General features: G+C 31.5%; 1 protein-coding gene across 1 annotated transcript in view; it reads right to left on the bottom strand.

Moving 5' to 3' along the window:
* The window catches only part of LOC129221384 (diuretic hormone receptor-like), a 165,390-nt gene extending 140,722 nt beyond the window's left edge, over positions 1 to 24,668 (bottom strand). Inside the window, exon 1 of the mRNA XM_054855853.1 lies at positions 24,513 to 24,668. The gene's annotated coding sequence lies outside the window, so the exon portion shown is untranslated. The remainder of the gene's footprint in view (positions 1 to 24,512) is intronic.
* Between the last annotated feature and the right edge of the window lie 1,877 nt (positions 24,669 to 26,545).

Consider the following 26,545-nt stretch of genomic DNA (forward strand, 5'->3'; position numbering starts at 1 on the left):
GATGTTTAAAAAAATGTATTTCCATTGCATCTTTATGCACATGTTTCTGGTAAGCAATGGCTGAGGTTTATGCCATCCTGATGTGTTGCGGTATTTGCTTGAATCCATGCTACAGAAACAAATGTGTTCACATCTGTTGTGATAGTTAGATTGCCTTAAACGCGCTTAATAAGGTTGCAATGACATCCAACATTGTTTGGAAATTCTATAATATGCTGTGCACTCTTACAAGTTGAATCATGTTTAAACTTTGCTGAGTACCTAGACACTGAAAGGCGGAGGGTGATGAAATAGCTGATCGACTTGCTCGGAAGGGTTCTGATACTCCTTCTGTTGGCCCTTAGACAGCAATTGGGATTTTAAAGAATCTTATTGGCACTGCTGTTTTTGATATTGTTACAAGTTTTGTAAATAGTAATTATTTTTATTATTAATTTGTTGTAATCTGGCTAAATTTAGCGTTTATTCCATTATTTTTCATCTAAAAATATCTTAGTAGCGTAACCTGTAAATAGTTTCTTGTAATGAATATTCAACCCCCTTAAATTCGAATGAAGTATATGGTCCCTCCATTTCTGAATGATAAGATTTGTGAATGGAGTAAAAAGAAAATATGAGAAATTGATAAAAGTTTTAGAATTTTCTGGATATTTCTTTGCTAGGTAATAAAACGTCGGGCGTCTTGTGAAGGAGAGGAGAGTCAGTTGTGCTTTCTAACTATTTTCTCGTTTTCCACTGCTGTCTGTGAATGTATTAGTGCTTGCGCTGTGATTTTCGAATTTGTTCTTTTCACGTATTTTGGATTTAAATGCGTAGTTTACTGAGTAATGTACAGCTTTTAACGATATGCGATTAACTGCTGGATGTTTGCAATTGTTACCTGCTCTATTGTTAAAATTCGTAAATAAATTCATCATGTTTTTATCAAGAATGGAATCGTCATTTCAAAGAAAGTTTCAAGTTGCATCGAAATCGTAACAATATTTTTAGGTGAAAAACAGTATCAAAGTGGCGTAACTTGAATGGGCAACGTCAAGTAAAGGAACTTATAGAGGTTACCCTAATAATCGGGAAAGAGAATTCTTTGGTCTGTCTGAATAGAAATGGTTAGGAAGGCTATAGGTCTCCTTACTGGTCATTGTCCCTTAAAGTGGCATCTTACTATGATGGGTGTCACAAAGGGTCCAATTTGTAGGGGTTGCCTCCTTCATGTGGAAACTTGCACACATCCTGTGTGATTGCGAAGTTTTTTTATGCCTACAGGTTTGAACCATTGAGAAGAGATAAAATGGCTAGAGTAAAGTCTCATTCTTAAAACACAGAACCTAAGTCACGTGATAGATTTTAAAGCAAAGCAATGGAATAAATCAGGTTTATTTCACTAGTTTCACGCAAGAGCCGCGTCAACCATTCGTCGTTGTTGAGTCACGTGACTTGGGGGTCTTTGTCTCAGTCTTTTTAAGCCAATGATTGGACTTGCTCCCTCCATTTGCTAATTCCTGTTCTAAGGTTTTGAACAACTTGGTCGACACTTGCTCGAACCTTGAAAAATTCACATCATTCCCATTAGGTGCTTGCTGAATTTTGCTTCAGCTACTGTCTATTTTAGGACTTCTTGTTTGATGTTTAGTACAATAGACCTCTGGTCGCAGTGCTTGGCTCTGCTGACGCCCAGAACAATTCGTTCTCTCCTTCATTTCATTTCAAGCAATGGTATTCAAAGTGAAATGTTTCTCAACGAAAAATGTATGAAATAAGTAATGGATTTTTCATTTAGAACTTATTTAAATAAAACTCTAAGAGCTTAACAATTTTAATAACTTCAAAATCAAAGTATAATACCGAAACTAAAGCTATAAGGGAATGATTCCTCACGTTCTTTTAATTTTATGCTACAAATCTTTCGTTCTGAAGCAAAGTTGAAAGTTGCAAAAAATATAGATAAGATAAATATTTGCTACAAACCTTCTCGTTCAAAAGATAAGTTTAGAAAAATCTAAAGTTTTTCCTCGTTGGTAACAATCATAAAAAAGGCTTTAAAAATTTAAAAAGCATGCAGAACTGAAACGCTTTATTTACCTTTTCGTGTTGCTGCAAACGTGAGCTTTGCTATGTAAGCTTCCAGTGGAGTGTTTTTTTTTTAAATCTTGAATATACTCTAACAATAATATCACATTATTTTAAGCGATGAGTTTTTGTTTCTATTGAGTTCAATGCTTATAAGAAAGAAGCTTAATTTTTGAAGTGATTTTGTTCATTAAGGAGAGCGTTATTAAATAGTCAACAAAAAATAATTCAGAAGTTTTTTTTGTATATTGCTCACATCTTTTTCCTTTTCGAGTGAAAAAAAAAAATCTTCAAAATAAAAAATTGTGATTATTTTTTTTTTCCTTTCAAATGAAAAGAAGAATTTTAAGAGAAGTTTTGTCCGTGCGCTGTCTACTGTTACATTTTTTAACTTAAGTTTTTAAAATATTTCTTTGAATTATGAAGCATACTTATTTCAAGTGATCACTTATATTATAAGAACCTAAAAACGTAAGAGGCAACATTATAGTTATTATTTTGTTTGGGAACTGATATAAGTGATGAAGTGTTTTTAGTTTGAAGTGGTTAATTTAATAATTCAAAAATAATAGGATCAAATAGAAATTTTTATAAACTGTTAATAATATGATATATTCATATAAAATACATTAAACGTCCGATTTGTCCGGTAGCCGCGGGATAACTCGCAAACTGGGTAAAAACGGGGCTAGCGTATGCAATAGCTTTAAAATCTCAATACAATCTCATACATTTTAATTATAGCTAAAATGATACAGTGTATGTAAAAAATGCATTGTAAAGCTAAAAAAGGATCCCTCATTAATGCTAACGGATTATGCACATATGCGCAGCAAACCATGAAAATAGATCACCGGCAACAGATGAAACTTGGTTAAATACACCAAAAATGCACAGTGAAAGGTTGTAGAATTTTTTCGAAACTGATCTAGTCACTCGTTTACCGCGCGTAAGTAAGTGTAGATCTAAAATTATGTAAGAGGGATAGATCTAAAAATTAGTAAGTAGTGTCCGAATGAAAGAAGTAGTGAAGATGTAAAAGTTACGTTAAACTAATCAGATTTCAGTGACCTTGAAAAGTTTTATGTCATCGGAAGAGAGGGAGAAGAAAGATATAGGAATGTCTAAAACTAGATTTTGAAAATGTGAGTATTTATCTACATTCAATAAATTATCGCCGAAAAAAAAATATTTTGTAAGTGTGAAAGATATTATTGATAGTTCCGTCTTGTTCAAGTCTGAAGTACAGGGTGTCCGAAAAGTTCTTGAAATCATTTTATAAATGTATAGGTCCTTAATAAATCTCTCAGAAAACTCTATAAACATACGGTTTGCGCGACAAGACTTCACACGTTCAAGATTTTTTAATGACATCGTAAAAATAAATAAATAAATAAAGAGGGGAAAAAAAGGTGCAATTAATAAGTAATCGTACTGTTACAGCGAGAAAACCAGACGTCATGTGAGGTGATTAACCATTTTATAAAAGAAAAAGCAATACATTTCAGCATCAAAAGTTCAATGTGTGCACCGTAATCTTGCTCTGATCACCTTTAAAATATACTCAAATGTACTTAAAATTTACCCATGTCCACAAACGATACACGCATTGAACTCTAGTAATGAAAGGTATTGCTTTCTGTTAAATAAAATGATTAAACAACCACACATGATGTTTGTTTTTCTTACTGTGACGATACAGCGATTACCTATAATTGCATTTTTTTTCTTTTTCTTTGTAATTTTTTTATTACGATGTGATAAAAATTCTAAAACGTGTGAAGTATTATGACGCAAACCTTATATTCATTCGACAATTTGCTGCTTTTCTATGAATTTTTAAAATTTTTTTTAGATACTTTTTGGACACCCTTGTATTTTTCTCAACTCTGCGGAAAATATTTCTATTACTTCCTTGGTAGTTGACTTTATAAATATACATTTATTTGTTAATTTTGCATAATCATTTTATTTTTAAGCCAATATGTGATTTATAATTTATTTTTAAATCTCACAAAGAATTCAAAACGCAGCACAACTTTGGAGATTTAATGCTTTCTTACCAAATCATTTGCTGGTATGTTTCACTAAAAAAATAATTTAAAACTTGTATGATACAAGGAGTGATGCCTAATTTTACTACATTTGAGTGCTTGCGTATCTTGTAGCAAAATGCAAAAAAAAAAAAAAAAAAAAAAAAAAAAAAAAAAAACAAAAAAAAAAAAAAGCCATAATATTTTAACGAGAAAATTGCCCGGATTTCTTGGTGCAACATATCACCAAATGTTTTACGGTGAAATGTAGGAAAAATGTTTCATTTCTTTAGTAAGTAACATAATACGGATTTCATTTTGGCGGATAGGTAGAAAAAGAGTGAGGTTGGCTTCACTGCAATTGGGTTTACTGAGAATAAATAATTGTGGACATATAGCGAAAAAAAAAAATCCCTATAAACTGCTCAAGAACTAAATTTGGGACAAAAACAATGCCTATTTGATTTTTGTATACGCTGTATTCAATTTGGTTTCACCAAGTCGCATTCTCAGTAGAAAAAGTTTCGGATAACTTTGCTAATTTTATCACTTACTTCAAAGAGACATTAAAAGACTCCAGTATTTATAAGTACTTCCACTGTCACGGGAGTCATTCTCTGTTTCATCAAGTTTAGGTCTCCTATTTTAGAGTCTTGCAGAAATTTTCAATTTGCTCAGCTAATTCATCCAACATAATTTTCATGGCACCACCCACATTTAATGCGTCAACTTCACGGAGACTAAGACATCGGCAGGAACTATCTGCAGGGTAGAGAGCATAAATAATGTCGAATTTTCATTGCTTTCTTCTTTGGAGAATATCAAGCACTTTTAGTAAATTAAAGGTGTTGCGTGATCTCCTCGAGCTTATAAAAGCGTTCCAACACTGCTTTTAGCGCTACTCCTGCGGGGGTTTTGCCTATCTGTAATACCCTCTTTAAGTTTTTTCTAACGTGAAATGTTGTTAGCTTTTGAATTATAGTGACGGTTTTACAAACGTTTTAGTAATGGTTTACTCCTTTTCTCAAGGGCTGATAAGTTTAAATACTGAAACCTCGAAGTGAGATTACCAGATTATATCTCATGAAAAATATGCTCTCAATTTGTTTTCTTAAATCCATCGTTTATCATATGAGACACGAAGTTTTTCTTGCTCTTCTTGCAGAAATAAGAAGAAGGTGATTCAAAATTCAGATGATACTTGTGGAAGTATTCGCCTTATGAGCGGCAAAGGTTGGAAAAGTTTGCATAGAAAATGTTTACGGGATTAGAAATCTTGCGGGTTTTTGCTCTTAATCCCGAGGGATTAATCGCGCTAAATATCATGCCGGATTCTGCAGGATTCGCCACATTGGAAACCCAAGTGTATGTCTGTTCTAAGTTTCTGGGTAGAAAGTACAGTTAGAACAATCTTCAGCAGAAAACAATTTTGACTTTTATGTACAAACAAAAGAATATTTTTACTTTGTCATTTCAAGGTATTATTTTTAAATTCCAGATAAAAAAATGACAAAAATAAGTGCCTATGATTAAAGTAATATTGGAAACGTTGTAAAAAAAAATTGTTTTACATTGAAATTGAGACTTTGTATTTATTATATTACACAGTATTTTACATTGTGCGTTAAAACTATTATCTTGTTGAAAGAAAATTAGAAATCTAGTAAAACGAAAGATATAAAAATTATTAAACTTTACGCAATTAGCACAAGCCTAAAAGGAAGGATTATTTTTCTTTTTTAAGTGTACTTTGATTTTCTTTAGTCACTTAGCTTGTAAATAACAGTTATTAAAACAGTTCATGATAAAGTTTTTAATGTTCTGTTAAAATAAAGATGGAAATGTAACTATTAAATAGTTTCACAATAAAACGTAAATTGCTTATCCATACAACACATGTTAAATTCTATCGCAAATTGGTATTACCAATAACTTTTCTTTTTTTTTAAAAAAATCATTGTCTGCTTTACATTAAGAAAAATTCTTCAAATTCACGCTATGGTTAAAGGTCTTTGACGGGTTAGTATTATAATGGGATAGTTAAAAGTTCTTTCGAATTGAGTCAAGTATGGGATTGGGTTGCTTTTTAATTCCTCTGTTAAGTGTAACGATTACGCGAATAAACAGAAAAATATATTACCCACAAGGAGCATACGAAAATTGTCCACCAATCGAAACTAATATCAATTGTTTTGCTAACCCGTCAGTTACCCAAAATTATGTTGAATAACTCATGCCGTTCTCACAAAAACCACGATCTATACAGTTTAGCTCGCTTATTCAAATACCGATTAGAATAATATTTCACTATGTGAAAAAATTTTAATGTAACAAACCGTTGTAATTTGTTATTTGGTTACAGAATAATCTATACTAATAATATAAAGCAGTAGAGTTCGTTTGTTTGAACGCGCTAATTTCAGGAACTACTGGTTCGAATTGAAAAATTACTTTTGTGTTGAATAGTCCATTCATTGAGGAAGGCTATAGGCTATATAGCATCACGTTATGACTAATAGGAGTGGATCAGCATTAAAAAATGTTACGAAAAAGGGAAAATCTATATTATAATATAAAATGTTTGGAACGCAGAATATACATAGACACGGTGGCTCGACCTGACAGCATGGGCTTTGCGATCAAGTGGGCGTAGGTTCAAGTCAGCCATGAGGCAAATCTCGAGAGTACTTTTCAGAGAAAATCCAAAATGATGCTAAAAATGGTTCGTAAAAAAAAAAAAAAAAAATATTATGCACGTCCTATTTTTCTATTAATTAACTATTAATATAAAGCTGAAGAGTTTGTTTGAACGCGCTAATCTCAGGAACTACTGGTTCGAATTGAAAAATTATTTTTGTGTTGAATACTCCATTTATCGAGGAAGGATATAGGCTATTTTTTAAAAAAAATCAGATTAACCAAAATATTTGTAATTGCAATTTAAATTATTAATTAATTGTTTAGTTCTATGAATGTCCAATAGATGGCGGGGTAAGTTTACTCTTCGAGAGGGCACTGGCCGACAGTATCGATAGCTGCGAGGAATCATGCCTATGCTACGCTGTTGTGATCAGCGAACAGATGTTTGAATGCATTTTTTTTCGATGTTCAGCTGCATAATTTGATTTTGTAGGATTTTTTCTATTTGGTTTCTTTTTCTTACTTCTCCAACGTTTATTTTTGTTCTTATAGTTGAAGATAGTTACTTATCTAAGTAAGCAACTTGATTTGTCGTAATATTCAATTGTGATTGTTCTTTATAACTTTTATATTGTAGCATTACTTGGCAAAACACTTTAAGTTGAAGGGGGGCGGGCGGGGTGAAACCGCTTCACTCGCTAAAGTGCAGGGTTACGGTAGCGTAGTTGCTTGGCGCGTTAATTGATAAACTATGTAGTTGAAGGAATATTTTGAGTTTTAAAGCTACTGTTAATATTTTTATGTGTTTTGACAAATAGTTTTAAATTTAAAAGAGACTTTAACTGGTCTTGAGAAAAGGTGTGTACACATTTTCGTTGAAGAAAAATGATAACTTCACATCATAAGGGGGGCAGGGGAAGCTGGATTTTTTTTTTTGTTCAACGAACTTCCTTTAACCTCTTAGCACGAGCATAGACGTGCGAGTACTGCTAGTAGAATATATTCTATTATTCTGTATTCTAATAAGCGAGATATATCTCGTTTATTAGAATTTTTGTGGAGCAAATCGGGCCATTCCATAAAGGCGAACTTTACTATGCTTATTTTTAAATTGAACTAAGCTGTCACGTTTAAGCAACACCATAATAACAAAGAAGACATAATAAAGCTGATTTTAAAAACAACAACAAAAGCAATTTAGTAACCTTGGCTCGGCGAAGTAATATCGGTTCTAATACAACTTAAAAACAAAAATATTTACTTGAAAAAATACTTTCTGTTTGAAACAGAAGCAAGTGAAAGAAATAACTACGACGCAGACGCCAAGCGTAAAGCTTTATGTTTGAAATTATGACATTCCATCGCTCCTCCTCTCCTGAATTACGGCTTTCTAGAAGCGCAGCGAGTCTCTGGGGAGAAAAATGCTGTAAAAGCAGGAAAAGTTATTCTGAATAAACTATGATATCTACATTTAGAATTCAGATTACGTTTTCTACCACGTCATCAATAATTTCTTCCCTTTTTTAACACCACCGGATGCAAATTCGTGGCATGAAGTGTTGTTCAGTTCTTTTTCTAGAAAACAAATAAAACACGCATTTTTAATAGCTCAATGGTATTTCAGGGTTTATCTTGAATCTTAGTTGCACAACAAAATGTGCATAATATTTGATTTGAATTTAAAAGACAGGCATAATGAATGAGTTGGTGAAATGTAAATGGGCTGGTAGTTACGGAAAAAAAGTGAAAACAATGTACTTATTAGGGTGGTCACAAAAAATCGATTTTTGAATTTCTTCCGCGGCACCCCCCCTAAAATGTGCTAATTGACTAGAAAACATGATTTGCAAAGTTTCAGCTCAATCCGATAACATTAACACGTGCCGCAAAAAGGCTAAAGTTACAAAAAACAGTGATTTTTATCAAAAAATCGTAGTTTTTCTTCTTTAAAACCAAAACTTTTCATCCTAGAAACTTCGTTCTGGTCTCATTTTATAGGAAATTTTATTCTCGTGATGAGTTATCTTATCCATTTTTTAAAACAAAATTTATAGAGTGGTACTTAGCATTTTTCAGGTCAGGTCTTGGAAGATATCATCAATAAGGAATTTTCATGCAAATACCAAAAAGCATTTCAATATTCAATTACATTTATTTGCTCTTTGTTGATTTTAATGTATCCATTAAAAAGGCTTCATTTGAAAGTATTTTAAAAATTAAATGCAACAAATTGCTGATTTGAAATAAAATAACTAAGTAGTTCAGAAGAGAAAGCAATGTTAAAATTACAAAAAAGAAATGAAAAGCAAAAATCGAATGCATTTTATTGCTTACACTGTTAAATTATACATCATTACGTTATTACTTTTCATTGAGAAGTTTAAAGTGGTAATGGCTTCGATATGATATATTTTGATGAATGGAAAAATGTGCCTGCATTCGGACATAGCTTGTAATAGAAACTATCGTTAGTTAGAAATTAATTTTACACCTGTTTCAGCTGTGCCATTGACAACCCTTTACTATCCCATTGACAAACTGTTTACTATTTTTTTAGCTTTAATACAATATTGGTTTTCACACTATTCATCAAGATCAGTATTTAAAAATTTTGTATCGATTTCGAATCTCTTTAAAAAATTGTATATCTTAAAAAAGTTTGAGGAGAAATAAAAAAATCTACTTCTTTGTCCAATAGACTAAGCTTCTTTCAGACTGAGCTATGCTTTTGCATCCCTATCATCACGATAATCTTCATTGTCTCCTACTTCGGATCTTAATTTTACAGCCTTCTTTGTTTTGATCTTTTTTTTTCTCTCTAAAGTGTCATCAAAAAAGGGAAATGCAACCTTGTCTAACTTCAGGGACACAAATGGTTAATTATTTTAGGTAGTTCTGTGCCTACATTATTTTCATAAATACTCTTGTATTGAACCAAAGATTTTACTAACTAAAGATCTCGGTTGGGGGCCAAAGCTGGATCGCAGACAGTAAACCGTACTTTTCCGTAAATATTGTTGATAAACAACCTAATATCTTCAATACCTTTTATCTTTAATTCGATTAAGATAAGCTCATCCCTGAGAAGATATATTTTTAAAGAGTATATGAGGCAGTGGAGAAGCAAAGGAATGTGTGTAATTGCCAAAATTTAAATTTTCGCGATACTCATTACAAATAATAGGGGAACGTCTCCTCTGCTTAGGGACAAGAGATGGTACTAGTAGCTCTGGTAGGGGCTATTATAGGTCTACCTAGGATCTGCACTTTAAACGCGTTTTATAAGGAACTTTAAAAAGTCCACTTACTTCTCTTTACTTTTCACTATGTCATATGACCTTTGCCATCCATATTGTGTGATGAATAGCGCAAGGCACTCGAAAAGCAATATTGTTTTCAAAAAGACTTCCTAAATAAGTTAAGCAAAGTGGAACGAATTTCTTATAGGCATCCCTAAGCTGCTACTGTTTTTATTTCTCAAAAAGAAAGCTTGGAATTTACCTTGATTGCTTATTTTGTTTTTAATCTTCTATACTTGCTTTGAATTGCTTCTTATCTATATCATTCATCCTGAAATTCTTGAAAAATATCTGGTTGAGGACTAATGGACGTACCTACTTTGCAAATCAAAACTCCTTTCAACCCAACTTCTAAGATGTGGTAGCAACAAGCTAAATACAAAAACTTTTTCTGTAACAAACTGTACTCACAAAACGCAGGTATGTACTGCAGAAAGAAGACATAAAATGACTGTCATTTTAACGAAAGACCTAACAAGTCTTCGTCTAAGAAAGCAGGCCACTATCCTGGGAATTGTAGTTTTTCCTTTCTCTGGGGAGTTCAAAACCCTTACAAGACTGGGATTTTTAAGCTAGTGTTTAGCACTGATCACCGAGGAGGAAAGCAACGTTCCGTATTTATGGCCTCTACAGCTAATTTCATGAGTTTTACATGCAGTTGTTTGTTTTAGCTTTGAGTTTTGAGACATAACTTTAACTATAATACAGTGAAATCCTGTTACAACGAACTTCAAATGACCAGAAATTTTCTTCGTTGTAACGAGGTTTTAGTAGTAATGAAATTAAAGCAACGTAATGGAAATCGAATCAGAGCTGAAAATTTCTTTCGTTGAAACATATATTTCGTTGTATCGGTATTCGTTGTAACGGGACTTCACTGCATATATTTCTGATAATATTGCTGTTTTTGCTGTGATAGCTTAACATTGCAAGGGGGTTACAACCATTAACTAAAAGAAGCAATACAATTTATATTATAATGATTCGTTCTTTTTACGCGATTTTGAGGATATTAGCTACGACCTGTCTTGAAAAATTCTGAATAATGTTTAATAAATTTTTACAAGAATTTAGATGAAATCAAATTTAAAAAGAATAAAATTCTCTATAAAATGAGACCAGAACGAAGATTCAGGAATGAATAGTTTTGGTTTTACAGATGAAAAACTGCGATTTTTTGGTAAAAATTGCCATTTTTCGTAACTTTAGCCTCTTTGCGGCACGTGTTAATATCATCGAAATGACTTGAAACTTTGCAAATCACATTATCTAGTCTATTGGCAAATTTTAGAGGGATGCCGCAAAAGATTAGTTGAAAAACGTTTTTCCCCATGTACCTTGTGACCACCCTAGTACATATATAAAAAGAAAGTTTGAATTTTTGATATCTTCTAGAATTGAAATCCATACGGGAGTCATTAGTCGATCTTCATCAAGCCATAAAACTAGCGCGTCATTTGAAATTGTTCCTGGGGGAGGGGGTGGGGACAAAGGGTGCATAGCTAACATAAATCTGGCGAAAACGTCAAACAACACTCCCACTTTCTCGTAAATACATTTAATTTTCCTAATGTAAAGGGGGAAGGGGGGAATTGATTCCTTCCTAACTCCCCTAAATGACGGTCCTGAATAAAAACATCACAGTTACAAGCAAAAACAAAACAGCTCGTTAGTACATGCGGATATTTTTTTCACTACCTTTGGGACTTTTAAAAAAACAGCCCTCGTATTCACAAAACAGTCATTTCCTGAGAAAAATAAAATTTATAGTCAAATTTTCAATGTATATCAATAATATATAGAGCATTCATTAATTTCAGCATAAGTTCGGAAAGTAAATTAATACTCGGTTTTTATATTTATAGTAGCTTTTGCAGCCTTTTTTTAAAAAAAATTTAACTGAAACAATACATATTTGCTTCAAAACTTTCGACACTGAAAAGAAAAGCTGTTTAGTTTGATTCCTTAATTTAGTTAATGCCAATGCTTTGGAAACCTAACAAGCGCAAAGTAAGTCAATAGTCTCCAGTGTTACACCCCCTCACTTCGTATGGCTCGATAAATTAGTGTCTTTGCTGAAAAGCAATCATTAATGGCACTATATGCTTTTAAAAACATCGCGACATTGTGTATTTTGAAGTTGAAATATATGAACACTCGTTTAGTCAACAGACTTTTATGCGATCGTAAATTTATACAAATCATTGTTAGGTAAATAAGATGTATAGCAATAGCACACAGCTCACGACACAGCTTTTAGAATCAGAACTTTCATAACAAAAATTTATTCACAAACAGTGATTACAGAACGAACATGATATTAGTGGATAAAAATTGGTTATATGACAAAAAAAAAGTGATTTTTGAGAACATAAGCTTCATTAGAGTTTACAAACTTGAATTTCCCCTACTAGTTAGAATCAATACTTTGTTTTACAATAAGTTGTAGTGTTGATTTGATCCTCTATTTACGGATGGTTTTAGTTTCAACGCTTTTGGAATGAACGAGACTTAAAAATTCATTTTAATCTTGATCGGTAGCAGAAACTAATTTCACTTTGGAAGCATGAGACAGAAAATGACGAACCAAGGCGAGTTTAAACTTAAAAGAAAGCAAAAAATCTGTAAACAAAGTATGAGTTTTCCCAAAGTTTTAATTTGTTTGGATTGAAAACTTTGCTCTTATGCCTACAATCTTTAACAAATAAAAAGAAAGTTAGACGGCTGCTGCAAACAACTACAAGGATTCTCAAATATATCCCAACAGCGTTAATTTTCTATTTTGTCTAGAGGAATAGGTGTACGAAAAAATTTCCAGCAACTAGCATTACAACAGCAATGTTTTGGTGTGTTTCTGGTTCTAGCAATGCATGATATGATCGGTTTTATTGTGAAACTATTTTTGTTTCAATTGTAGTTAATAATTGTAATAAGTTGCGTTTATTGAAAATGGCGTCTCTGGAAAAGAAAGGCTCCGTGTGGTGTGATTAATCGTGCTGCTTCTAAACTTAGTATGAAATAAAATAATAGTTTAAAAACTAAAAAAACACGCTTTCGTAGCAAAATGAACTAAAAAGTGAAAAATAATCTTTGGATGATAGTAGTTGACCAATCACTTAATTTTAATGTAATACAAAAAAAGCGTGGGGTGCTGTCTATTTACATTTTTGCTTGGACAGCAAATGGAAGAAATTCAAGACAATTGATAAGAAGCCCCCCACGCTTTTTTGTATTACATTAAGTTAAGTGATTGGTCAACTACTATCGTCCAAAGATTATTTTTCACTTTTTAGTTCATTTTGCTACGAAAGCGTGTTTTTTTAGTTTTTTAAACTATTATTTTATTTTTCTGTTTTTTAGTCTTATGTTGGAGAATTATCAGGCGACGAAATTATTTATAAAACGAGTGCGAGGTAATATCTTAAAGTTAAGACAAGGGCACCCCGATAGGAAGCTACTGTGAGTCATCAATGTATGTTTGCGGAAATCATATTTATATTACTTTGAAAATTTGAGATGCATTTGAATAAACGTTTTGTTCAACAATGGTCTGATCAGCAATGAATTTCCAATTGAAGGCTCACCTAAATTTTGGCATGAAATTAGTTAAAAACAATTATATTTCATGTTCAAATTTCCTTGGAACATTGGAACAAATTTTGTCTGATGCAGAAAAATTAAAGGTTTTTGTAGATATTTTTAAATAATTTTTGCGAGCATTTTTTAATGTTTTTTTGTTTTTTTAATTTTTTCTTTTTTACATTGTTGGATTTATGCCGAAATATTGATTAAAATTTTAGGAAACTAACAATTAAGAGTTAATTAATTAATTTGATTATAGAATATTGCATTGTCATCCGGTCTGAGGTCGCGTGCCAAATTTCAAAAGAATCCGATCGCAGGAAGTGGGCGAAATTTGAGATTCCGTTACAAGATACATACATACATACATACATACAGGTGAAGCTAATAAAAGCGTGTTAAAAAGCAGTATGATCAATCCTTTTGCGTGGGTATGAAATTTGCATAGCTTGCAGGGTTTTGCTAGGCAGTTTGTGTTACGTAATACATAAACAATTTTTTTCAACTTCATTGCATTGTTTATTTAAATTAACCAATAGTGAATCATGTACCTGAAATGGGTCAACTGCTTTAACTGGTAAAAAACAAGACTGTAGGACATTAGTGGAAACAAAAAAACTTCATGCCTCATATTTGAATGTCGATTTATTCTTTACTTGGATCTTTTTCAAAGACTTGTGGAATTTCGATTCCAATTTAAAATATGTTTCACGTTTCTCGTGAAAGAACTTGCTTCTTAGCTACGCACAATAAAGAGGGAAGAAAGCGAAAAGAGTACATTTTTCTCCCTTCTAATGAGCCATGACAGATATTGTTTACAGGTAAACAGCATTTCTGGACTTTTATAGAGATGAACCAATCGTAAGGTGTACACCTTACATGATTTAGATTTTTTGAAGAATGCCTTAGAGTAAGTTTAGACATAGACAAGTGCAAACGCACACACAAAAGATATCTCATCGACAAACTCATCTTAATTTATTCTTAAGTTTGCAAACGTTTTATGATTAAAATTTTTTGCTATAATACTTTACCTCTTAGGGGCGTCATGCTTTGAGGGGTTTTTGAAGGCGGTTCTTTAAATTGGGACAGTTTTTGATAAAGGATAGAGATGATGTAAAAAGAAGGATGATGTTACACATTTTTAAAATGAAAATAGGTTAACGAAAATTAACGTAATATTTGATAAACAGAGGGGAGGGAATGAGGTCAAGTGAGACACATTCTATAAAAATGATTCGTTTACGACGACATTAATAAGAAACCTAAAAAAATATGGCAGAAAATTTGATCAACAGAAAATAAAAATACTTAAGAAAAAGTAGTTAAATGTATCAATCTAGCTTTGGAAAAACACTCGGAATGCTTAAAGTATTTTTTTCTCATGTATTATCCTGTTTTCGCTTTCTGTCCTGATACTTATTTATTGCTATCAAACACATTTTAAAACATGGGTGTTTGCGAGTCGTAATTTCCAAAAATTTTGGGCTGACAACACATTCCAAAACTGAAAAATTAAAAATCTTTGATTTGTTTTTTTTTTTGCAATGATTTTTGCATGCATATTTGAAGAGTTTTTACGGAGGGGGGGGGGGGGTACTGAGATTCCTTATAATTGCCAAATTCTCTACTAGACATTGTCTTCAGAAAATTTTACACGAATCCACTATCACTCCTGATTTTACATCGCATTGTTATAAGAACATCTGAAAACAAAAACTGTATCATCTTATTGGAGAAGACAAAAATAATATTCTCATCCAAACTTTTTAGAACTTTTTGTATCAGTTTCATTATAAAAGATTCGAGACTTTTTCTGCCCTAGTTAAATAGCAGAGTACATTAGTATACACGAACCAGAAACTTTGAAAACAGCGAGTTTGTTGAACGAATGTTAATTTTGAACGCTATTTCATATCCTTGTCTCAAGCAAAACAAAGTCATTAAAAGGAATATTGCAGTTCAAAGATACAATTGCTTTAACGGCTAGTTGGCAGATTCGGATGACGAAAGTTGGCAACCTCAAATAAAAACTTGTTTTTTAGGTCATTTCCTACAGATGAAAATACAAGAATAAATCCAGCATTTGAACTTTTTCTATAACTTTAGTAACACATTTATATTTCTTTAGGTAAGAAATAGAAATGTGTTTCTTAAAGACTTGACTACCATAAAAATTTGAGAGAATGAATAGGTGCGTTACAATGGCTCTTAATATACCGCCTACGCTTCTTTTCTCAATTTTTAATTTAAATTTTTTGGCTGCTTTAGAATTAATTAAATATGTAGATATTTAGGTTTAATGCAATTTTACGTGTTGTAATCAAGGAATCATCTACTTACTTTATGTTATACTTTTTAGTGCGAACCAAATGTATCGAAATGTCTTTAAATTAATATATATATATATATATATATATATATATATATATATATATATATATATATATATATATATATATATATATATATATATATATATATATATATATATGTATATATATATGCATGCTGATGGTAGGACAACGTAAACTTCTATTTTTCAAAATTGTTCAAAAGCACAGGAGAATAATTGTTTGCAAGTTTTCAAAATCAATGCATTTGATTTCTACACCAGTTATTACTATGTCACTACATTTTGTGACAATCATTAAAGATATAATCAGAAACGTTTAAAACACTATGGATATTTTACGCAATAGGTTCTTTGCGACTTTTGACTTATGCATTCAGTATCGTGTATAGGATGCAAAAAATTCAAAAGTAGTTGAAATCGATCTTTAACTGACGTGTTTGGAAGCTATTATAGCATGAAATGACGTTTTAGTTGTGTACCGCGGAGTTGCACTTTACATTTCTGCACCGATTATAAATTCCAGTACATCACTAAAAAGCTGCAGTTTTTTTTACGTTTGAACATTGTAACAACCATCAATAAGTAGATAACATTAAATTTACCATTTCACCCTACATTTGAACTTGGAAGAAACATAGCTGAAAAAGTTAAAGTTGGCAAAATCGTTGTTGATATATGGGGCTGTTCATACGGGATTTCACACATTTTTTTCACCATTTTGCCCCCCCCCCCATTTCCCTATTCCCCCTCCCCTTTGTCACACGCCACGATATTTTTCATAAGCTTATTCTTTCAAAAATTGCGTTATGTCACACTTATTGTTACCGTCTTCCTCCCCTTTGTCACAAATTATCACAATTTCGCGTACCCCCTCCCTCCTTCTAAGTGTGACACCACTTTGGGCAGCCTCTATAAGGAAGTAGCTTGATTTAGCCCGAACAAACATTATTTCGTTTGATGCATTCATTTTTGTTTTGTGTTTCGAAAAAATTTCTAATATTTTTTTATTCAAATTTTAGTTCCAAAAAAGTCTCCAAAAAAGCATCTGGGGGTTTGAACGCGCCAATCTCGAGAACTGCCCGCGGCCGATTTATGTTATTCAATAAAATACGCAAGGAAAAGAAATATTTTTTAACATTATGATAACATTTGTTAAAAAATTATTGAAATATGATAAGTTGAAGGGAATTAGCTGTAATTTAGTAAATTCGGTATTAGTAATTAAATTTGAGTTTTAAGCTGTTTTGTTTTCAATAAAAAAGTATTATGTTTTTTAATGATTTCGGTTAAACAAAAAAATAATACTAATTTTTTCTCATTCATTGTTCAAGAAAAACGTAAGTAAAGTTTTCTGGAAGTAAAGTTCTTCTAAAGAAAAACAGAACCCTTTAAGTTCCTTTCATAAAACTAGTTTACTCATATATTAATTTAAAAATGAACGTAAATTTTTGATTCGCTTAGATTCAAATATTCTAAAAAACGTATCGCTGTTATTTAGCAAGACCATTAACAACCTGTTGGTTGACATACCTACAAGCAAAATTTTGTTTTATTTAAAAAAAAAAATCCTTATGCTTTCTTTAAAACTTTAAAAATTTTCATCACTTTCTTAGCTTTTAAAATGGTGAATTTCCAGTACTTTCTGGCAAAAAAGTAAGCTTAAAATCAGACTGTTTGTGTCGCTTTCAGCAAAACAACTACCAAATGTCAGTGGCTGACGAAAAGGTTACACTGAAATAAATGGATACACATTGATTATATATATATGAGGCGACAAATAAAACCATCAATCATTCCAGAACATCAAAGATATTTCGACTGTGAAGGAAAATGAAGAAGTTAACTAAAAAAATGAGTAAAGGAAACATTTAGTCTCTTTCTAATGCCTTTTTGTGAAATCTGGAATTAATAAATTTAGCTTACATGTTCTCATGGCTTATATTTCGTAATCTAACGTAAGAAATATTCTCAAATGATTTACTGCCAACCATAAGACTACGAGACATTAAATTCGTGAAAACCAGGCTCTTTTATTTTAAGTTATATCCCACGTTTGCGGCATTGTATGTAATAACAGTAGAATCGTGCTTATCCAGTCTTCTCTGGCTGATCCGGATCAAATTTTTAGCATTTTATAAAATTTATTGTTCACATACATTCATACATACATAATTTGAACACATGGTAGCAGGAACGTAGCAATTAAGACACTAAACATTCGCTTTTTACTTTGATCTATCTTTACAAATAATAAAGCTGAAAGTCTGCCTCTCTGGACATCTGTGTCTCTTGGGATGTTTGTGTGTCTGGATGTCTGTTACGCGCATAGTGCCTAGACCATTCGACCGATTTTCCTAAGATTTTGGTCGTACCATATAGGGGTGAGCATTTCGAAGCGACTTTTCGAAAATTCGATTTTCTTCTTTTTCTATTCCAATATTAAGAACATTTTATCAAGCAAATTATCATAACATGAACGAGTAAATAATCATAACGTGGGCGAGTAAATTATCATAACGTGTACGAGCAAATTGCCATAACGTGGGAGAGCAAATGAACATAGCAAATTGGCGAGAAATTCATCATCCATGATTTCTAAATATACAGGTGAACTAAATGACTTTTTAGTTTCTACTACGGGCAAAGCCGTGCTGGTACCTCTAGTTAATAATAAAGCACAGGAACATGCTTTGCTCAAGCGGCCACAGTGCTTAAAACAGAAGACAGTGGACTAGTTCTTTATTAAGCAATGATGTGAGAAAGTATTGACATTTTTTGTTTTCTTGTAAGCAATTCTGCGCAGTTTTGTTGCAGAAAGTTTTTTTTAGTGCTAATGAATATCAAGTCATCTTATTTAACAATTTGCTTTGCTAATTCCCCATACTACTCAGATTATCTGGATGTCTTTTGGTGCCAATTAGTCCAGGTAAACAGGGTATTACTTTACTAAACTTCTGCAGTAGCAAATTACGCAAAAGGAAAACCACTCGTATGTAGTTTTTTACGTATATTAAAAAGATGAAACTTGTAACTCACAGTAATGTATACCGTGGTGAATCAACGCAGTAAGGCAACACAATTTATGCTCTAAGCCACTGAATTTGTTTCATAACAAATCCCCTACTCCTTAAAAGAAAATTTGCGTCTGGCGATAGACCCTTTTCGTTTGAATGCTGGCAAGTTGCATTCAAAAGATGTTTTCGCATTCCGAATGGCGATAGCATCTAAGCACGTTAGTATTGCGATAGCACGTTCTTCGTCGGTTAGTTTTCGTCGAGGCATGACTAAACTATAAGGTATAAACCAACCTAAGGTAAGGAGGAAGTCGAGAAGGTATAAACCAACTAACTAATTTCGTATATTCGCAACTCCAGCGCTCGAATACGCTACCTTGCGGTGATTTATAAAACTGCCGGGAAAACTAAAACATTGCCACGTTGCGTTCCACGTATGTCTGCTGACGTAAACACAGGCAGTTTGTTCTGAGTATTTATTAACGCAATCGATGTGTCTTAGTTTGCTTTCAGCTACAGAAATTAATTCGTCCCTTAGTAGTATCGTCGAGCTTCTCAAAATAATGTTAGTTTTCATTATTTCCTTCTAAAATATGAGTTGATTGAGGAATAGTGAAAGCGTTCACAAGAAAACTCTGGATTAACAAACTTGGATAACGTTATACAAGGTAAAATTTTTTATTGTTTTGTATGAATTTGTAAGAATATGGGTTTTTTTTAATCTTAAATAAATTAAACTAACCATATTTTACAGCAGCATTTAGTTGGAATGGACAGTATGCAAAATATTTTCTTGAATATATTATCGTAGAACAAAATGAAAAATGTTCAACTGAGAAAGAATTTACTTTATTTCTTTTATTCTCAGCTGAAAGGTTTCGCCAAATTTGTTTAGAGTTATAGTTTTAGTATTGTGCGAGCAAAGTAGCCTTGGCGAGATTTCGCGTTTTTAGTTAAACCATTTTTAATTTTTATCATGAGTGGAATAAAATGGTAGTAAGATTACAGAATTCGATAAATAAAAAGAAATAATGCTCAATCAACTGAAAAGAAAACTACCACCATATATCCGTGAAAATTTTGTCGATAATTTGCATAACATGACATAATTAAATCATAACGCAGAAAATAGAAGAATACGAAACAGAAAATTTTTTAATTAACCGATTCGGGAATTCGAGAGAAATAACTCAGCTACAAATAGAAAACAATAAGCGCTAGCCAAGCAAGGCAAAAAAGTATCATCTTCTTTCGATAACAATTTGTAATGTCATATTGAATTTTCTAGCATTAATTGTTATTCTTGTCAGGCCACAATTATTATTTAGTTTTATCAAGAATTGATAAATATCGAATTCAACATCGTGGAAATAGCTGCTTAGAACTACGAACTACGTAGTTTGCATTAATCTTTGACGTTTAGTAATGCTTCTTGAATTCTCATTTCTTTCTACGTGGGCCAGATTATCCACAAGACTTTGAAAATTAATTTAAAAAGAATAAAGCGAAAAAATCATACATGCGAACAAAAATCACAACACTTTTAGCATTTTCTTCGTTACCACGTGCGTTTGTTTTAGTTTTTTCGTCTGCCATTAGACAGTGACTGCAGTGCCCCCTATAGTTCGTTGGAGTTGCGAATAAATTTGACTCAAAATTCTTATGAAAATCAATCAAACTTTATTAACATCACACATAACGTTGTTACACCTCAAGTCGTCGTCGCTCAATTAAATTAAAAAATCTATCTAACACGATCTCGTGTGTCTTTTACTTTTCAACAATGAGGTGTTGCCATTCAGCAGTTAGTGTAAAATGAAATTCGTAAATATATTTAGCAATTGAAACACATTACAAATATGAATGAGGTGTTGCTTTACATATTACTAAAGATTTTTTTTATTATTTAGGAACATTGAAAAAGGAACTGGTACGTCCATAGCGGTCAAGTAAACATAATAAGAAATTCGTATTGCTCAAAAAAAAAAAAAAAAAAAAAAAAAAAAAAAAATCCTATATAAAAAAAAAAAAATTGTATGAATAAAATTTCATTTTTCTTACAATAATGACTTATCAGATGCGGGAGTTTTTAAACAGTACAAAATTTGATTGTTTTTAAAATGATGAAAACCACCATAGTGATGCACAAATTCTTCTCTGCAATGCTTCCTCAAACACGTTGATTTCGTACCATACCGATCATAGACAAAGCATCTTCATGAATTCGAAAAAAACTACCTTAGAAATGCACAAGTTTGTACGCATTTCTGTCGAAGTTTCTGCTATATTACCCCTGTAATTTTAAGTGTTACTAAAAGGTTTTTAGGAATTAAAAAAAAATAAAGCACAAATTGGCATGTTTCGTTTGAAATTTATTACTAACTACATTTGTATCGTTCTTCAAGCATTAAAAATAATTGTTTTTTATTGAAAGGATTTTTGAATCTTTGTTCCAAGCAGCAGATAGAAGCAGCTATATAATTATGTATGAAGTTGATATTTAGATATTTCAATGCATTTTTCCCCCATTATTACATTGCTTTTGCAAAGGTATTAGCAAATGAATTTTTAAACCTAGATAGTGAAATCTAAAACAATAAGTTTTCTGATTTCACTAGAAAAAATAAATAAATAAATAAATTAATTAATTAATTAAAACGAAGCAATAAATTAACGAAAACAACGTTGATGAGTTCAAATTATCATATCCGATTGCAATTGCGTTTCTTATACTTCAGTTCAATTTAACCTAAAAATGTGTTTAAGTGTAAAAGTAGTTAGTTTTTAGATTAAATCAGATCAAAATCAGTTCAAATATTTCTGCTTTGCGTCAAAAATGTCAGTTACCTTAGGAATCACCATTGTACGCAGCAAAAAAAGTGTAGAACAAGTTCAGAACAAAAATTTTCACTTTGAAATACAACTTGAAAGTCCATTGTAACCACCTATGAATAAATTTCAGCTTGTTTATAGCATGCCTGCATTTCGTTTTGATTTTAATCAGCTATTTCAAAATCTGCTCTATACTTTTTCTTTGTTGCAAATAATAATAATAATTCTTTTTTCGTATCCACATATTTTTTCGCATTGATAAATTCATGGTTTGGAGTATGACTAGTAGCATGCATTGCTACTCGTTTTGTCAAAAATTATTAAATTTTTAGTTTTTTTTCGAGGATTAAAAATGTGGATCTTTTATCCAAAGCGTCAATCAATTCTTCTATTTCGGTCCATTCAGTGAGTGTTTGCGGCACACACTTCTAAGACACCTTTTGATTACTTTATTGTTCAAATTTAAATATGTTTTGTAAAAATAAAAATACATATTTGCTGTTTTACGTTTGAATAATTTGAACACCGTTATAGCAAAAAAAAAAAAGTTTCATAAATTTGTACAAAATTTAATCCGCGTACAATAACGTTATGGGGTGTCCTTATCAGATTTTTCAAAGTCACGTAAACTTCAATATTCATCTTAAAATACTCAAAACTCAATATAATTACATTCTAAATTTACAAATATATATATTTAAAATATTTTGCATGCAAAATATACGTAGCACATGCGTAACAATTGTTGAAATATTTCGAATAAAATTAAATGAAAAAATATCCCACTGCTTTAGTTACAAAGTCAACAAGTGTTTTCATAAAATGTGCAGACCCAGGAAACCATTTTATGCTTTGGATAGTTACTTCCCTCTTTTTCGCCAAACCACCAGAGACATTATATTGTTCTTAAACAATCAAATTAAAGAGAAAAAACTTCCTAAAAACGGAATTTCATTTTTCGGTCTGCATTTTAGGAAGCTGGACAAGTTTAATTTAATTTTATGTGCATGCCATTTAAAAAACAATTACGCTTAGTTTTAATTAAAAATGCTTTTGTTTAAAACAGTGTCGAAAATCCTGGCAAAAAAATTCTTTAAACGAGTTGAAATTAATAAAAAACGATCCAAGTATGTATACTCATAACTGCAAATACTGATTTTTATCTTCTTTTTTATTACGTAGATTTTTTTTAAATCCTAACTTCATTAAATTCATATAGTACTTATATTTTTACTATTATTTTTAAGTATTAAATACATTACTATGAAGAATGCTACGCAAAAGAAAGGTATGTGAATGAAGTGCAAAATAATAACAATTTTCTTCAAATCTAGCAATTATTAATTGTAATAAAAATATTAGTATTATTATTTTAAACATTTTAATACTTTAAAATAATAACATATTGCTATCCATATATTTGGTTCATTAACATCATTCATCAGACATTCTTAAGATCTTTGGGGGGTTTTTTTCGCCGTAAATATACTCCTTAGCATTTTTTTTTACAGAGGTGGAATATGCAGTTAAAAACAATAAAGCCATAGCTGTGATCAACACCGGAAAAAAAATTATATATCGTCGCCTCAGAGCAACAGTAGGATATCTTAGTGTTATTCCTGGGAATAGATGTCTTACTGTTGCTCTGAGGCGACGATATATATATATATATATATATATATATATATAAATTAAGCAAACAGAATTTCAAATATTAAACAAATTATAAGTAATTAATGATGATAAAAAGGAAAATTGCAAACAGCTATTAAATAGGAAAAGATAAAGATGAATCCAGAGCTCATCAGCCGTGGAGGATTCATTAATTATGGTCAAAAGACCAAAAATTTAACTATGAACTAAAAGAGAATGTTTAAGCTCCAGTACATGCAATATAGAATAACATTGGGCAAAAGCACCACTTTTTTATCATCATTAATTATTTATAATTTGTTTAATATTTGAAATTCTGTTTGTTTAATTTTATATGTACTTGGCTTTTTAGTTTTGCTGCGTTGCGCATCTATGGGCTTTTGGTGTGGTCTTTTTAATATTTTTCACTTTTATATATATATATATATATATATATATATATATATATATATATATATATATATATATATATATATATATATATATATATATATATATATATATATATATATATATATAAGAAAAATAAATAAATGATTAAAAAAACTACTTATTTTCTAAGAATTGAATGAAAGACGGCGGCAGGGAAAGGATATGTGTTTGATATTTTAATTTTTAACAATTAGAATATTTGAAATTCTGTATTTAAAAAAAGTAACTAAGCGCGCAAACTTAATGTTAAAAAAATCCAATTGTTTTATTCCTACTTTCCACAATCCACATTTTTTATTTTTAATGCAAAGCGTGAAAACACACTAGACTAAATTTCTGAGCAATATTTTCGATTTTTAATGTATGAAATGCTTCGGTAGAGGCGTTCGAAATGTCTGCATCAAGTGCATATTTCTTCAGACGTTCTTTCTAGCGTAAAAACTCCACGCTGCTAAACATTCTGCAGGTTTTGACATTCTTAGTCACCGCAGAAGCATTAAATGTTTTTCATCAAAGTCCACCTGTAGATTGAAATTTCGGTTACCGTAAGAAAATTTAATCACGGACACCTGTACATGGAAACGTAAGAAACCAGGAAACTTACCTAAAGATTGATTTTGCCATCATTGTCAGCCAATTAAAAAGAGGTGGAAAGTTTTTTAAGAAATAATAAAACTATCTCATAGATTATATAGATTTTTTTTCCCAAGCTGAGTGAAGAAGCAAAACTCGGATTTGTTCCAAATGCGCGCGATTTGAGATTTTAAGCGCGAATGAACGATGGTAAAACGCAGAAGCGGAAGATTGCTGCGGTGGGAGGGAATGCCGGAGCGTCGATGACTGCAGCGACACCTACATAAGGTCGAAAGGAACAGGTAGTTTTCGCTTATCGGTAGGAAAACGCTATTTGGATGCCACATCTTTTTATCTGTCTCACTCATTGCAAATTGAAGCACTTGAAACAATAAACTATCAACTCTGGTTGATTATATTGTGTTTTTTAAAGCTGCCGTATCTGACATCTTGGTTCTGATCTCGACGCGTTTTTAGTAATCTGTCCGGAGAAAAAAAAAAAAGAAAAACAGACGGCAACAAAAATTGCAAATTTTACAGCAGAGAACTTTATTAAATTTGCGGAAGCCCCTGCCGCACTAAATTTAGAAATAATTCTTAAACAGTTTCCATGACTCCAAAAAAAAAAAAAAAAAAAAGTCCTCAAGTCCTCAAATCTTTCGGATTGCGCCTGAACTTTAGTGACAGGTTGAGAAAATGAGAAAGTTTCAGGATAAGAATTGTTGATTTTGAAAGAGTAATTGAAAAGAAAGGAAGGAAGGAAAGGGGGTTAGGTATCAAATTGTTTTCACACGGTTGCTGCTTTTGAACTAATGTTGATAGGCTAATTATCATGAGTAATGAGCAATCATTTTGGAGTGAACAGCTACTTTTTAGCGTAAATTTTTGAATTTTTTTCCTTGTTTTTTTAAAAAGCTCTCTTTTAACAGTCCCGTGCATTTGTTTCATGAAATCTATATGCATCGTCGGCACCATGCTAAACTAACGAATGAAACAAATCGTGAATTGCGTTTTTCCAATTCGATGGTTTGTTGCAATGCTCAAAAAAGGCTATGTAGTGGTTATAACTATTTCGAACGAACGTTTTACACTTAAAGTTATCTATAAAAATTAAAACATTGAAAATAACTAAATGCAACAGGTGGGAAAAAATATATTGTTTTAGCTTTGCTGAAAAGTGCCAATTTTTATTCATTAGATTAGCACGGTGCCGACAGGGGCGGATACAGAAAATTCTTTTGGAGGAGGCCCAGGAAATTGAATAGCTCCCCCAACCCCATATTCGATGTTTCATAACATAGTTTTCATGACTTTATTTAATTTTTTTTAAATTTTTTTAAAGGATTCCTTTAGGTCAATGAACCTACTTCTAAGTGCTTGATTATTATGCTGCACTAATATACGGTGAATGTGGACGGAAAACATCTTTAACGTTTCAAGCCAATTAAATACTAAACCCAATAAAATGTGCCCGAGATGTTATACATTGAGCGGGGTTTTAATTAAGAGCATTGTCATAATGTTTGTAACACAAGGGCAAGGTTATTAAATAAACCCCTACCTTATTTGAGTTTTTATAAAATAATTTATATTTCAACTATAAAATATTATTTGATTAAGAAACTCGTAGCTTCATAAGATATAAGTTTTATTGAAGAATTCAGAAACTATTTATGTGTAAATTTCAAAGCAGTTGATCATTTGTTTTTAAAGCCATGATACAGGTGAGATTGATACTACATGCGTTTCTATTAATAATCATGGTTTTTTTTTGGTTTTTTTTTCAAGAAACTACCACATGATTTCTTTCATTTTGCATTTTTGATAAACTGAAAAAGAAATCTATTATTTCGCAAATGGGTTCCTAGATCAAAATGACTCTTTTAGGTGCGCCAACACATTTTTTGAAAAAATGTTAATTATTGATTCCATCAAAGAATTAGTGGATGAATCGCGACAATACGTTCCCTTGAATTCGAAGCCAGTGAGTTAAATGTATTCTGCCACTCCAGGCCTCTGACTCCAGTATTACTTCTTTGGTAAACAAAAATGCTTTTATTTAAA

This window comes from Uloborus diversus, chromosome 4 (assembly GCF_026930045.1).
Source record: "Uloborus diversus isolate 005 chromosome 4, Udiv.v.3.1, whole genome shotgun sequence".
Lineage (NCBI taxonomy): Eukaryota > Metazoa > Arthropoda > Arachnida > Araneae > Uloboridae > Uloborus > Uloborus diversus.